At 53.6% G+C, this 15,125-nt stretch overlaps 1 protein-coding gene across 1 annotated transcript in view; it reads left to right on the top strand.

The window, feature by feature from the left end:
- Nucleotides 1-240: 240 nt before the first annotated feature.
- The window catches only part of LOC121273740 (tubulin polymerization-promoting protein family member 3-like), a 34,524-nt gene continuing 19,639 nt past the window's right edge, over nucleotides 241-15,125 (top strand). The window contains exon 1 of the mRNA XM_041180898.1: nucleotides 241-383. The gene's annotated coding sequence lies outside the window, so the exon portion shown is untranslated. The remainder of the gene's footprint in view (nucleotides 384-15,125) is intronic.

Here is a 15,125-nt window from a genome sequence, read left to right as displayed (position 1 = left end):
GGTGGGGATGGGGGTGAGGTGGGGTGGGGTGAAGTGGGGGTGGGGCTGGTTTGGGTGGTGAGGGCAGAGAGGGAGACTCCTGCTCGATAGCATCACTCAGGAATATCCCCGTCTATTGAACTGATAATGCCATCCATCCAGGCGCAGCCTCTGTTATGTGTGACATGATGAGAGACCAGGACCCCTCCCTCACAGTCCCTCCCAGCCAGCTGCTGCTTCCTCAGTATGAGCTCAGTGCTTGACACTATCAGCCTCGTTCCCCTCCTCCTCAGTCAACAAGGGATCATTTTAAACCAGTTCCAAATCCACAGCACCGGGTGCTGGCATTTATTCCAGGCGAGAGAGGCTGACTGAGAGGATTGGGATTCGCTGGAGCTGTGCAAGTAGGTACAGAGCCGTGAAACGTGATGTGGAGGCAGCAGTGAATGCTGACTCTCCTTAGCTTTCATTCATTCCTCTCCCTTCCTTTTTAATTGTATCTCTATCTCATTCTGTCTCTCCCTGTCTTTCTGTCTCATTCTGTCTCTCTCTCTCCCTGTCTTTCTGTGTCATTCTGTCTCTCTCTGTGTCTCTGTCTCTCCCTGCCTTTCTGTCTCTCTCTGTTTCATTCCCTCTCTCTCTGTATCTCACCCCGTCTCTCTCTGTGCCTCTGTCTGTCTCCCTAGGTCACTCCCTATCTCTCTCTGTCTCTCTAAGTCATTCCCTGCCTCTCTGTGTCTCATTCTGCCCCTCTCTCTCTGTCTCATTCTGTCTCTGTGTCTCATGCCGTTTCTCTGCCTCTATCATTATGCATATGTCTCTCTCTCTGTCACTTAAATGATTTATCTCCCTGCTTCTCTCCTTGTTTTTTCCTTCACCTCTGCCCTCTCTGTCTGACTGCCAGCATCTTGCCTAATGCAGTCACTTAGTCACTTCAGCCCTCTCACACTGGGTCTGGCTGTGTCTGTGTGACCCATCTATATTATAAACATGTATGTGTGTGTATGCACATATGTGTGTGCATGCACGTATGTGTGTGCATGCACATAAATGTGTGTATGCACATATGTGTGTGCATGCACGTATGTGTGTGCATGCACATAAATGTGTGTATGCACGTATGTGTGTGCATGCATGTGTGTGTGATGCATGTGTGTGTGTGATGCATGTGTGTGTGATGCATGTGTGTGTGTGTGTGATACACGTGTGTGTGTAATGCACGTGTCTGTAATGCATATGTGTGAGCTATGCACATGTGTGTGAGTTATGCATGTATGTATGTTGTACACATGTCTGTACTGTACATGTGCATGTTTGTGTGTAATGTATGTGTATATATGATACATTCGATTGTGTGTGTTACGCACATGTGTGTGTGTATGTTATGAACTTGTATTTGTGTATTATGCACGTGTCTGTTCGTGTGTTATGCATGCATTTGTGTGCTATGCATGCGTCTGTGTTTGTTTGTGTGTTATGCATGCATCTCTGTGTGTGTGTGTGTGTGTTATGCACATGTCTGTGTGTGTGTTATGCACATGAGTGTGTCTGTGTTGTGTGCACATATGTTGGTGTGGACATGTGTGTGGTGTGCAGCAGTGCACATGTGTGTGGGTGCGAACATACATGCGTGTGCAGTACAAGTGTGTGCATGTCTGTACTGTACATGTGCGTGTTTGTGTGTAATGTATGTGTATATATGTTACAATCGATTGTGTGTGTAACACAATCGTGGGTGTGTGTGGTGCACGTGTATGTAGCTCATGTGTAGTATATGTGTGTTATGCACGTTTGTGTGTGTGTATGTCATGCACCTGTGTGTATCATGTAATTAATGTGTTATGCATATGTGTGTTCTTTATGTACATATGTGTACTGCATGTGTGTGTGTTATGCATGTTTGTGTGCATTATGCGTGTGTGTGTTCCAATCACTCAGGGAGATATCTATACACTGACTGGTGTATCTCAGTCCCCTCTCTCTCAGGGAGATATCTGTACACTGACTGGTGTCTCTCAGTCCCCTCTCTCTCCCTCAGGGAGATATCTGTACCCTGACTGGTGTCTCTCAGCCCCCTCTCTCACAGGGAGATATCTGTATACTGACTGGTGTCTCACAGCCCCCTCTCTCACAGGGAGATATCTGTACACTGACTGGTGCCTCTTGGTCTCCCTCTCTCTCTCAGGGAGATATCTGTACACTGACTGGTGTCTCTCAATCCCCTCTCTCTCAGGGAGATATCTGTACACTGACTGGTGTCTCTCAGTCCCTCTCTCTCTCAGGGAGATATCTGTACACTGACTTGTGTCTCTCAGTCCCCTCTCTCCCTCAGGGAGATATCTGTACACTCACTGGTGTCTCTCAGTCCCCCCTCTCTCTCAGGGAGATATCTGTACACTGACTGGTGTCTCTTAGTCCCCTCTCTCTCATCGAGATATCTGTACACTGACTGGTATCTCTTGGTCCCCTCTCCCTCAGGGAGATATCTGTACACTGACTGGTGTCTCTCAGTCCCCTCACTCTCAGGGAGATATCTGTACACTGACCGGTGTCTCTCAGTCCCCTCTCTCTCAGGGAGATATCTGTACACTGACTGGTGTCTCTCAGTCCCCTCTCTCTCAGGGAGATATCTGTACACTGACCGGTGTCTCTCAGTCCCCTCTCTCTCAGGGAGATATCTGTACACTGACTGGTGTCTCTCAGTCCCCTCTCTCTCAGGGAGATATCTGTACACTGACTGGTGTCTCTCAGTCCCCCTCTCAGGGAGATATCTGTACACTGACTGGTGTCTCTCAGTCCCCTCTCTCTCAGGGAGATATCTGTACACTGACTGGTGTCTCTCAGTCCCCTCTCCCTCAGGGAGATATCTGTACACTGACTGGTGTCTCTCAGTCTCGTCTCTCTCAGGGAGATATCTGTACACTGACTGGTGTCTCTCAGTCCCCTCTCTCAGGGAGATATCTGTACACTGACCAGTGTCTCTCAGTCCCCTCTCTCTCATGGAGATATCTATATACTGACTGGTGTCTCTCAGTCCTCCTCTCTCAGGGAGATATCTGTACACTGACTGGTGTCTCTCAGTCCCCTCTATCTCAGGGAGATATCTGTACACTGACTGGTGTCTCTCAGTCCCCTCTCTCTCAGGGAGATATCTGTACACTGACTGTGTCTCTCAGTCCCCACTCTCTCTCAGGGAGATATCTGTACACTGACTGGTGTCTCTCAGTCCCTCTCTCTCTCAGGGAGATATCTGTACACTGACTGTGTCTCTCAGTCCCCACTCTCTCTCAGGGAGATATCTGTACACTGACGGCTGACCCTGATCACTTTCTCCTACCTGTGTTGCCATTCCTTTGCCTGTTGCCTGCTTTCGCTCTCCACCTACCCCCCCCCCCCCACCCCCCCACCCCCCCACCACCGTGGTGGTTTGTGTGTGTCGTTCTCTAATTGTCGCTGGTCTCTCGCGCTCTCTCGTCTCCTCTCCTTTGCCTGTCACGCTCCCTGTCACCGCCGATCACGGTGACTCTGGGCTGGCGCTGGGTGTCAGGTACCCGCTCCCCCCACCCCTCCTCCCCACCAGTGCCCACAGCCCGTAAAACCGTGCACCGGCACGAGCACGGCCCCGGCGGCAGAGAACCCTGGGGGGGGGGTCTGTGCTTCGGCCGCAAGTGCCGGGTTGACCTATTGGGTCGGCTCAATTGCCTCAATTCGGGTGGGGTGGGCTCTTGGCTCTGTGTCAAGGTGGGGGCCGCAGGCTTCGATGCCCGGCCTGGGGGTCTTGACCACCCAGGCCGACGTTCCCCCCCCCACCAACAACACCCCCCCCCCCCACAACCCCGGGCTTCGCCCTGAGGGTCTGCGGCACCGCCGCCGGTGTTGTGGGGTGGGAGGGGGGTGGCGGGTGGGTGGGGGTCAGTCGGACTAGGCGGTAAGCTCGAGGCCCCCTGCTTGGTCCCCATTCTCCCCCGCCTGCCCACGATTCCAGGGTCCCCCCGCCAGACAGCATTCCGGAGCGGAGCGCGCCGAGCCGGTTTGGCCTCCGCGTTTGAAGGGAGGGGTCGGAGCGGTGGGAAGGTTCATTCAATGGGTCAATGGGTCATCAGGGTGAGGGGTGGGAGGCAGGGGGTAGTGGAGGAGGTGGGGAGTGGAGGGGGTGGGTTGTCCTGCGCTGAGAGGCTGAGTAAAACCGGGCTCGGATTCTCCGGGAATCGAGGAGAACGAGAGGCGACCTCGTTGGGACCCGCGCGGTTCTGAGGTGGGAGGGCGGGGGTTCGAGAGGGCGGACGCCCAGACATCGTTCCCCGGCTGGTCCCGGGGAATCTAAAACACCCGGGAATGGGGGGGGGGGGGGTGGTGGTGGTGGGGGGGTTGTGGGTGGGTGGTGATGGGCAGAGTCTCGGGATGAGGGGGCCGGACATTTTGGGGATCGACCGAGACGAGGAGGAATTTCTTCACTCGGAGGGTTTGGCGTGGCTCGATGGGCCGAAGGGTCTACTCTTGCCCCACCATCCCACCCGCGCCCTGTACACCCCACCCCCCCCCCACCCCCACACCCCCCGCGCTTGTGCTCATTGTGACTAACCAACGCCCCGCCAAACAATTAGCCGGCTCGTTCACCTCAGCGCTGCTCATGGGATCTTGCTGTGTGCAAACCGTGCGCTGCCTCCAGTCGGCGCTTTGAAGCCCATGGGCTGTGGACATGTTCAAGGTGTCAGCAGGGGACACGCGGGGGTGGGGGTGGTGGGTGGGGGGGACGAGGGCCGATGTCTGTCCAGCAGAGCGCGCAGCCCGACACAACAGAGACTTTGCCCATTCCATTGCACTATCAGTCAGTCCACTGAGTGACCGCATGTAGAACGAGATTTACTCTGTATCTAACCCCGTGCTGTACCTGTCCTGGGAGTGTTTGATGGAGACAGTGTAGAGGGAGATTTACTCTGTATCTAACCCCGAGCTGTACCTGTCCTGCGAGTGTTTGATGGGGGGAGTGTAGAGGGAGCTTTTCTCTGTATCTAACCCTGCTGCTCTACCTGTCCTGGGAGTGTTTGATGGGGACGGTGTAGAGGGACCTTTACTCTGTATCTAACCCCGTGCTGTACCTGCCCTGTGAGTGTTTAGAGGGAAACTGTAGAGGATAATTTAGACAGTTTTGCTCCCTGAATTTCTGCCTCTATCTTGCATTGGCTTTCCCATGCACCGTCACTGTCTGTTGCACCCTCTCTCTCTCACTCTCAAACCCTCTCTCTCACTCACTCTCACATCCTCTCTCACTCACTCTCGAAGCCTCTCTCACTCACTGCCGAACTCTCTCTCTCTCTCACTCACTCTCACACCCTCTCTCTCTCGCTCACTCTCACACCCTCTCTCTCTCGCTCACTCTCACACCCTCTCTCGCTCACTCTCACACCCTCTCTCTCTCATTCACTCTCACACCCTCTCTCTCTCGCTCACTCTCACACCCTCTCTCTCTCACTCACTCTCACACCCTCTCTCTCTCGCTCACTCTCACACCCTCTCTCTCTTGCTCACTCTCACACCCTCTCTCTCTCGCTCACTCTCACACCCTCTTTCTCCCCTGCTGTCCCTTCCTTTCCCTTCACCTCACATTCATTTCCTATTTCCCTGCCTCACTCTTTATCTCTCTCTTTGCCTCGCCATCTCCCCTGTCTCTGTCTTGCATGATTTGTCTCTGTGCCTATCTCTTTCTGTCTTCTGCTCACTTTGTGTTACCTTCTTTCTCTCTCTCTCTGTCTTGTACTTCCTTTCTCTCTCTCACTCTCTCATTCTGTCTCCTCCTTTCTTTCTCTCATTCTCTCCACCTTGCACTTTACATCTCCCTGTCATCTGCTTTCTTTCTCTCTCACTCTCTCTATCTCTCACTTGTTCTTCCTCTCTCTTTTTTTATTCATTCAATACCACTACACTATCACCACCGCTTTCTGTCTCGCCCTCTCCCTCCCACTCCGTCTCGTGCTTTCTCACTCTCTCTTTCTGTCTCATACTTTCTCTCCATCTCTCTGTCATGTGCTTTCTCTCTCACCCTCTCTCTCTCTCCCTGTCTTGTACTTTCTCTCTCTCTTTCTGTCTCGTGCTTTCTCTCCATATCTCTGTCTTGTGCTTTCTCTCTCTCTCTCTTTCTGTCTCGTGCTTTCTCTCCATCTCTGTCTTGTGCTTTCTCTCTCTCCCTCTCTTGTGTTTTCTCTCTCTATTTCTGTCTTGTGCTTTCTCTCCATCTCTCTGTCTTGTACTTTCTCTTTCTCCCTCTGTCTCTCTCTCTCCCTGTCTTGTGTTTTCTCTCTCTCTTTCTGTCACGTGCTCTCTCTCTCTCTCTGTCTTGTACTTTCTCTCTCTTTTTCTCTCTCTGCCTTGTACTTTCTCTCTCTCGTCTTGTTCTTTCTCTCTCTCTCTCTCTCTCTCTCTCTCCCCTTTGCTGTCCCCAATGGCCCCACAATGAGATAAGGTTGAATTTTTAGTCTAACCCTGCCCTGTCCTGCCCTGCCTCAGGCAAGATGCTTGTAGTGAGTTGCTGACAAGCAAATTTTGTTGTTGTCATCGCCATGGCTACAAGTAAAACACAGCACAACACTAGATGCCAGTTCCCCTAGATACAAGAGAAAAATAACTATTCCTGGTTTCCAGTCGGGAGGGAGTTGCTCCATGAGTCCTCAACATCGACTCTGGACCCCATGAAGTCTGATGGCATCAGGTCAACCACGGGCAAGGAAACCTCCTGCTGGTTACCACGTACCGCCCTCCCTCAGCTGGTGAATCAGTGCTCCTCCATGTTGAACATCACTTGGAGGAGGCACTGAAGGTTGAAAGAATGTACCCTGGGTGGGGGACTTCAATGTCCAGCACCAAGAGTGGCTCGGTAGCACCACTACTAACTTAGCTGGCCGAGTCCTAAAGGACATAGCTGCTAGACTGGGCCTGCGGCATGTGGTGAGGGAACCAACAAGAGGGAGAAACATACTTGACCTCATCCTCACCAACCTGCCTGCCGCAGATGCATCTGTCCATGACAGTATCGGTAGGAGTGACCACACACAGTCATTGTGGAAATGAAGTCTCGCCTTCACATTGAGGATAGTCTCCACCATGTGGCGTGGCACTACCATCGTGCTAAATGGGATAGACTTCGAACGGATCCAGCAACTCAAGACTGGGCATCCATGAGGCACTGTGGGCCATCAGCAGCAGCAGAATTGAACTCAAACACAATCTGTAACCTCATGGCCCAGCATATCTCCCACTCTACCATTACCATCAAGCCAGGGGATCAACCCTGGTTCAATGAAGATTGCAGGAGGACATGCCAGGAGCAGCACCAGGCATACCTAAAAATGAGTTGCCAACCTGGTGAAGCTATAACACAGGACTACATGCATGCCAAACAGCATAAGCAGCAAGTGATAGACAGAGCTAAGCAACCCCAAAACTAACGGATCAGATCTAAGCTCTGCAGTCCTGTCACATCCAGTCGTGAATGGTGGTGGACAATTAAACAACTCACTGCAGGAGCAGGCTCCACAAATATCCCCATCCTCAATGATGGAGGAGCCCAGCACAGCAGTGCAAAAGATAAGGCTGAAGCATTCGCTACAATCTTCAGCCAGAAGTGCCGAGTGGATGATCCATCTCGGCCTCCTCCGGAGGTCCCCAGCATCACAGATGCCAGTTTTCAGCCAGTTCGATTCACTCCATGTGATATCAAGAAATGGCTGAAGACACTGGATATTGAAAAGGCTATGGGCCCTGACAATATTCCGGCAATAGTACTGAAGACTTGTGCTCCAGAACTTGCCACGCCCCCAGCCAAGCTGTTCCCGTACAGCAACAGCACTGGCATCTACCCGGCTATGTGAGAAATTGCCCAGGTATGTCCTGTACACAAAAAGCAGGACAAATCCAACCCGGCCAGTTACCGTCCCATCAGTCTACTCTCCATCATCAGTAAAGTGATGGAAGAGGTCATCAACAGTGCTGTCAAGTGGCACTTGCTTAGCAATAACCTGCTCACTGATGCCCAGTTTGGGTTCTGCCAGGGCCACTCAGCTCCTGACCTCATCACAGCCTCGGTTCAAACATGGACAAAAGAGCTGAGCTCCCGAGGTGAGGTGGGAGTGACTGCCCTTGACATCAAGGCAGCATTTGGCTGAGTGTGGCATCAAGGAGCCCTGGCAAAACTGGAGTCAATGGGAATCAGGGGGAAAACTCTCCGCTGGTTGGAGTCATACCCAGCACAAAGGAAGATGGTTGTGGTTGTTGGAGGACAGTCATCTCAGCTCCAGGACATCAGTGCAGGAGTTCCTCAGGGTAGTGTCCTCGGCCCAACCATCTTCAGCTGCTTCACCCATGACCTTCACTCCCACAAGGGTGACTACACAATGTTCAGTTCCCCTTGTAACTCCTCAGCTGGGCCAAAATCCTGGGGAAGCTCTCTCCCTAACAGCACAGTGGGTGTACCTACACCACAGGGACTGCAGCGGCTCAAGAAGGCGGCTCACCCACTGCCACCTTCTCGAGGGGGCAATTAGGGGGATAGGGCAATAAATGCTGGGCCCGGCCCAGCGAGGCCCACATCCTGGTGAATGTTCAAAACAAGGAAAGAGGGAGGAGCCAAGCAGCAAGACAACAGCAACAGACTTGACAATTATGTGTGGTCATGCAGCCTTGATCAGTTTCAGCCATGGAATGTCGTGCAACAAAGATCTATAAGACCAGAAGAATGAGGAGCAGCAGTAGGCCATTCGGCCCCTCGAAGCTGCCTCCCCCCATTCGATAAGATCGTGGCTGACCTGATTGTGGCCTCAACTCCACTTTCCTGCCTGTCCCTCCCTCCACCTATAACCCTCGACTCCCCTCATCGATTGAAACTCTGTCTAACTCGGCCTCGGATACATTCAGTGACCCGGCCTCCACTGCTCTCTGGGGCGGGGGGGGGGGGAGAGAATCCCACAGACTGACCCCCCCCCTCCGAGAGAAGAAATTCCTCTTCATCTCCATCTTCAGTAGGAGACCCCACCCCCCCTTATTTTTAAACTGTGCCCCCCCTCGTTCTAGATTTCCTCCCCCCTCCCGATGAGGGGGAACCATCCTCTCAGCATCCACCCTGTCAAACCCCCTATCCCCTTTCATGATGTTAACCGTCTCAATAAGATCCCCTCTCGTTCTTCTAAACTCCAATGGTACCGGCCTAACCTGCTCAACCATTCCCCATAAGACAAACCCCCCTTCACCTTGGGAATCAGCCAAGTGAACCTTCTCTGAACGGCTTCCAGTGCAAGTGTGTCCCTCCTTAAGTAAGGAGACCAGAACTCAACGCAGTACTTCGGCTGCAGACTCGCCAACGCCCTGTCCAGTTGTAGCAAGACTTCCCTACTTTTATACTCCAACCCCACCCTTGCAATAAAGGTCAACACTCCATGTGCCTTCCACATTACTCGCTGTACCTGCATTCTGACTTTTTGTGATTCATGTACCAGGACACCCAGATCCCTCAGTACCTCAGAGTTCTGCAGTTTCTCTCCATTTCAGTAATGTTCTGCATTTCAATGCTGGCAACATCACGTTTTCCCACATTACACCCCATCTGGCAAAATGTGGCCCATTCACTATCTGTAACCCTTTGCAGACTCTTCGTGTCCTCACATCTTACTTTCCTGCCTATCTTTGTATCGTCAGCGCATTTGGCTACAGTACAGTCGGTCCCTTCATCCCAGTCATTAAGGAAAAAGATGCTTTGCTGAAGCTGGTGCATTCTGCATGGCAACGCCACCGCCAATCAGAGTCCACCTGCCGAGCAATCGGCACTCTCTTCCCATGAAGTATAAATTGTTGTTCCCTTTACGTTTGGCATTCTTGAGAATTGTCCTGATGAGTGCAAGACGAAAGGCTTCGACAAAAAGATGTATTTTTTCAGCAATACTCAAGTTCTGTGCTTACCAAATGCCCATTCGTTAATACAAGGTTGAGCTGATCCCAGACGGTGGCGGCACTGAGGTCGATGATCGGCACTAAGCTTAAGTGCCACTTTTGGCACTGGGCATCTCATACTCCCCTTTTACTATAAGGTCGAGGGTTCGAGTCCCCACTCCAGAGACTCGAGCCCCCTAACCCATGGCCGACACTCGCCGTGCCGGTACCGAGGGAGTGCTGCATGGTTGGAGGTGCTGTGACACCCCGGCGAATGAGCCATTAAACCCAGGGGCCCCGCCTGCCTTTATGGATGGACAGAAAAGATCCCACGGCTGCTTTTGGGAGAGGACCTTTGGGGAAGGATCTCCTCCCCCACACTGCCTACGCACCCCCCAAACCCCCAACCCTATCCGCCTACTCCCACTCCCCCGGGGCCCATATCTAATCCCTCGACCAGCCCAGCGAAAGGAGAATGACCTGGCCTCTCCCTCATTGCTGACGGTGGGATCTTGCTGTGCGTAAATTGGCCGCACCATTCGCTCGTACTATGCCGAGGGCCGCGTTTCGTAGGCTTCCCGTTGTCTGTGGAGAGCCCTGGGGATGTGACATATCGTATAAGTTAACCTGTTTGAATCTGGCATGATTCCCGGTGCCTTATGCTGGCGTGTCAATGGGACAGGCTGCTGATGGCAGGCTAGGGCAGGTTTAATCCCGGGACACCCTGGTCCATCACCCCCTACTCCTCAACCCCCTCCTATGGCACCACCCCATGCCCACGCAAAAGATGCAACACCTGCCCCTTCACTTCCTCTCTCCTCACCGTCCAAGGACCCAAACACTCCTTTCAAGTGAAGCAGCATTTCACTTGCATTTCCCCCAACTTAGTCTACTGCATTCGTTGCTCCCAATGCAGTCTCCTCTACATTGGAGAGACCAAACGTAAACTGGGCGACTGCTTTGCAGAACACCTGCGGTCTGTCCGCAAGAATGACCCAAACCTCCCTGTCGCTTGCCATTTTAACACTCCACCCTGCTCTCTTGCCCACATGTCTGTCCTTGGCTTGCTGCATTGTTCCAGTGAAGCCCAACGCAAACTGGAGGAACAACACCTCATCTTCCGACTAGGCACTTTACAGCCTTCCGGACTGAATATTGAATTCAATAACTTTAGGTCGTGAGCTCCCTCCCCCATCCCCACCCCCTTTCTGTTTCCCCCTTCCTTTTTTTTTCCAATAAATTATAAAGATTTTCCTTTTCCCACCTATTTCCATTATTTAAAAAAACCCCCCCACTAGAGCTATACCTTGAGTGCCCTACCATCCATTCTTAATTAGCACATTCGTTTAGATAATATCACCAACTTTAACTTTAACACCTATGTGTTCTATTGTACTATTGTCGTTGACGTCTTTTGATGATCTGCTTCTATCACTGCTTGTTTGTCCCTACAACCACACCCCCCCCCCACCTCTCTCTCTCTCTATCTCTCCGCCCCCCACACACACACACACCTTAAACCAGCTTATATTTCAACTCTTTCTTGGACTCGAACTCAAGTTCTGTCGAAGGGTCATGAAGACTCGAAACGTCAACTCTTTTCTTCTCCGCCGATGCTGCCAGACCTGCTGAGTTTTTCCAGGTAATTCTGTTTTTGTTTTGGATTTCCAGCATCCGCAGTTTTTTTGTTTTTAATAGAGGGCTTTCTGTACTGCAGTGAATTCTGGGATAGTGCAGCCACCATTGCTCCTATCCCTCTTCTCTCTATTTCGTTCTCTCCCTCTGCTCCTCTCTGCCTCTCTCACACACACAGGGCTGGACAATACTTCCCCACCCCACCCAATCCCCGCCCACCATTGGAACATATTTGAAGGCAGGGGAGCCTACTACAATATTTTTAAATTCATTCATTGAATGTGGGCTCCACTGGGTGGGCCTGCATTTATTGCCCCATCCCCTAATTGCCCCCTTGAGAAGGTGGTGGGCGAGCCGCCTCCTTGAGCCGCTGCAGTCCCTGTGGTGTAGGTACACCCACTGTGCTGTTAGGGAGGGGGTTCCCAAGGTTTTGACTCGGCGACAGTGAAGGGACGGCCGATATATTCCCAAGTCGGGATGGCGAGTGCGGCTCGGAGGGGAAATTCCAGGTGGGGGTGTTCCCCGTGCGTCTGCTGCCCTTGTCCTTCTAGATGGTAGAGGTTGTGGGTTTGGAAGGTGCTGTCGAAGGAGCCTCGGTGAGTTGCTGCAGTGCATCTTGTAGACGGTACACACACTGCTGCCACTGTGAGTCGGTGGTGGGGGGAGTGAATGTTTGTGGATGGGGTGCCGATCGAGCGGGGGCTGAATTGTCCTGGACGGTGTCGAGCTTCTCGAGTGTTGTGGGAGCCGCACTCATCCAGGCAAGTGAGGGGGAGTGTCCCATCACACTCCTGACTTGTAGATGGTGGACAGGCTTTGGGGGGAGTCAGGAGGTGAGTGACTCTCCGCAGGATTCCCAGCCTCTGACCTGCTCTTGTAGCCACAGTGTTTATATGGTTGGTCCGGTTCAGTTTCTGGTCAATGGTCACCCCCAGGATGTTGATAGTGATGGTAATGCCCATTGAACGTCAAGGGGCGATGGTTAGATTCTCTCTTGTTGGGGATGTTCATCGCCTGGCACTTGTGTGGCACGAATGATACTTGCCACTTGTCAGCCCAAAGCCTGGATACTGGTGCTTACTGCCTGGCTGTCAAATTGGAGGGTACATTTTGCCTAGTGTGACCCACATTGCACGGAACACCCAGCCTGCTAAGTAAAAGGGAGGCATGTGGATACTGTTCATCCCGGTATCAGTGGCTAAAAGGGAATAAGTCCCTCTCATCTGGTATGGTCTGGCCTCTGTGTGTGTGTGTGTGTGAGAGACACAAGAACACCAGGCGATTCGGCCCATCGAGCCTGGTCTGCCATTCAATACGATCGTGGCTGATCTTGGGGGGGTGGTGCGCTTCGACTCCATGTTCCCACCTGCTCCACGTATCCCTTGACACCCCCACCCCCCCACCGAGAGTGTCTGGAAATCTGTCCATCCAGGCCTCTTCAACAATGGAGCGTCCGCTACCCTTTGGGGTGGAGAATCCTAAAGATTCACAAACCCCTCCGAGTGAAGAAATTCCGCTTCATCTCAGTCCCCAAAATGTCCGGCCCCCTCTTCCCGAGACTCTGCCCCTCACCTCCCTCCCCCCATCCTGTGTTTTAGATTCCCCAGGACCAGCCAGGGAACAATCTTTGGACATCCGCCCTGTCGAACCCCCCACTTCAGAACCACGTAGGTCCCGACGAGGTCGCCTCTCGTTCTCCTCGATTCCCGGAGAATCCGAGCCCGGTTTTACTCAGCCTCTCGGCGCAGGACAACCCCCTCCCTGACCCTACTCTCCCCTCACCCCGGGGACCGATTGAGTGAACCTTCCCCCCGGCTCTGCCTCCGAGGCGAGTCCAGGACAAAGCAGCCCCGCTCGATTGGCACCCCATCCACCAACATTCACTCCCTCCACCTCCTTCAAATGGGGAGACCAAAACGGCACAGCGCGCTCTCCGCTCCGGACACAGTCTCACCAAAACCCTGTAACAACCTCAGCCAGACTTCGTTATTCCCGTGCTCCGACCCCCCCCTCCCCTCGCGATAAATGCCTCGGTGTTCGGCGGCTCCTGTACACGCACGCGTACACGGCGGGTATATCGGAACAGTTAGCTCCTGGCCGGCACTGCCCAGCTTGCACGTTTCCGTTTCATCTCCTGTGTGCAGGAGCGCGGGCGCAATGGACCCCGCTGTTCGGCAAGGGGAGGCCTGACCTCACCCTGTGTGCTAAGCCACGCCTCACCCACTGAGACCCGAGTGAGTGGACGAGTGAGTGAGAGGAACGCCTACCGACAGGCAGCAAGGCCAAACCACGCGGCTGGGAACGCCTTTCCCAGAGAGAGATGGATGGATGGTGGGGAAGGGGTATCGTTCAGGCAGGAAGGGGGGGGGGGGTGGTGGGGAAGGGGCAAGGGGGGAAGGGGGAGAGGTGAACGTGGGATGCCTTGACCCACCCCACCCCTCGCGAGAGTATGGGCCTCCACAGGCCTGGGGTACTCCCTCACACGCAAGCCCCGGCAAGAATGTTGGTGGGGCGTTCAACTGGGGAGTGGGGTGGACGCTGTTTGGCATGGATGGGTTGCCAAAGCTGGTCCATGGCCCTGTTCCAGCCCACCTCCCCCATCCCCTCCACATACACCTCACTGCGGCCTGAGGACTGGGGGGGGGGGGGTGCGGAGGGTAGCGGGGGGAGGGCTGGGCCCTGAGTAAGAGGAGGAGGTCAGGCTGATGGTGACTCCCTCCGTAACCTGGGGTAATGGGGGTGAGGGTTCGGGGGTCAGTGACCCTAGTGTATCACTGGACAGTCCTGGTCTCCTTACTTAAGGGGGACACACTCGCGCTGAGAGCCGTTTGGAGAAGGTTCGCTCTGCCGATTCCCGGAATGAAGGGGAGGGTTTGTCTCATGGGGAAAGGTTGAGCAGGTTGGGGGCCGGTACCCATTGGGGTTTAGAAGAACGAGAGGGGATCTTATTGAGACAGATAAGATCCTGAGGGGGGGAGAGGGGGTTTGACAGGGTGGATGCTGAGAGGGTGTTTCCCCCCCTCGTGGGGTGAATCTAGAACAAGGGGGGGCACAGTTTAAAAATAAGGTGGGGAGGGGGTCTCCCATTGAAGAGGGAGACTAAGAGGAATTTCTTCTCTCAGAGGTGGGGGGTGTCAGTCTGTGGAATTCTCTCCCACCCTCCCCAGAGAGCAGCGGAGGCCGGGTCACTGAAGATATCCGAGGTCGAGTTAGACAGAGTTTTCATCGACGAGGGGAGTCGAGGGTTATGAGTGGAGGGACAGGCAGCAAAGTGGAGTTGAGGCCACAATCAGATCAGCCATGGTCTTATAGAATGGGGTGAGCAGGCTCGGTGGTTGGGGATGGGGGGTGCCGAATGGCCTACACTTGCTCCTAAATCTTGTTGTCTTGTATCTGGGCTTTGGCCTCTGGGCCCTCCCAGCTGTCGTGTATGCGTGTGTGCATATGTGTGTGTGGAACTCAGTGCCAATTGAAGCAGCCCACCTCCTGCCACTCCCTCTACCGCCTGGTTCCCCCCCCCCCCAACTGCCGCCTGGTCAGGCTGGTATCAGCTAATTCCAGACAGACAGGGTGGGGGAGGGGGAAGGGAGGGGTGG

The sequence above is a fragment of the Carcharodon carcharias genome, assembly GCF_017639515.1.
Source record: "Carcharodon carcharias isolate sCarCar2 chromosome 27 unlocalized genomic scaffold, sCarCar2.pri SUPER_27_unloc_1, whole genome shotgun sequence".
Taxonomy (NCBI): Eukaryota; Metazoa; Chordata; class Chondrichthyes; order Lamniformes; family Lamnidae; genus Carcharodon; species Carcharodon carcharias.
This window is presented reverse-complemented; position numbering and strand designations above follow the sequence as displayed.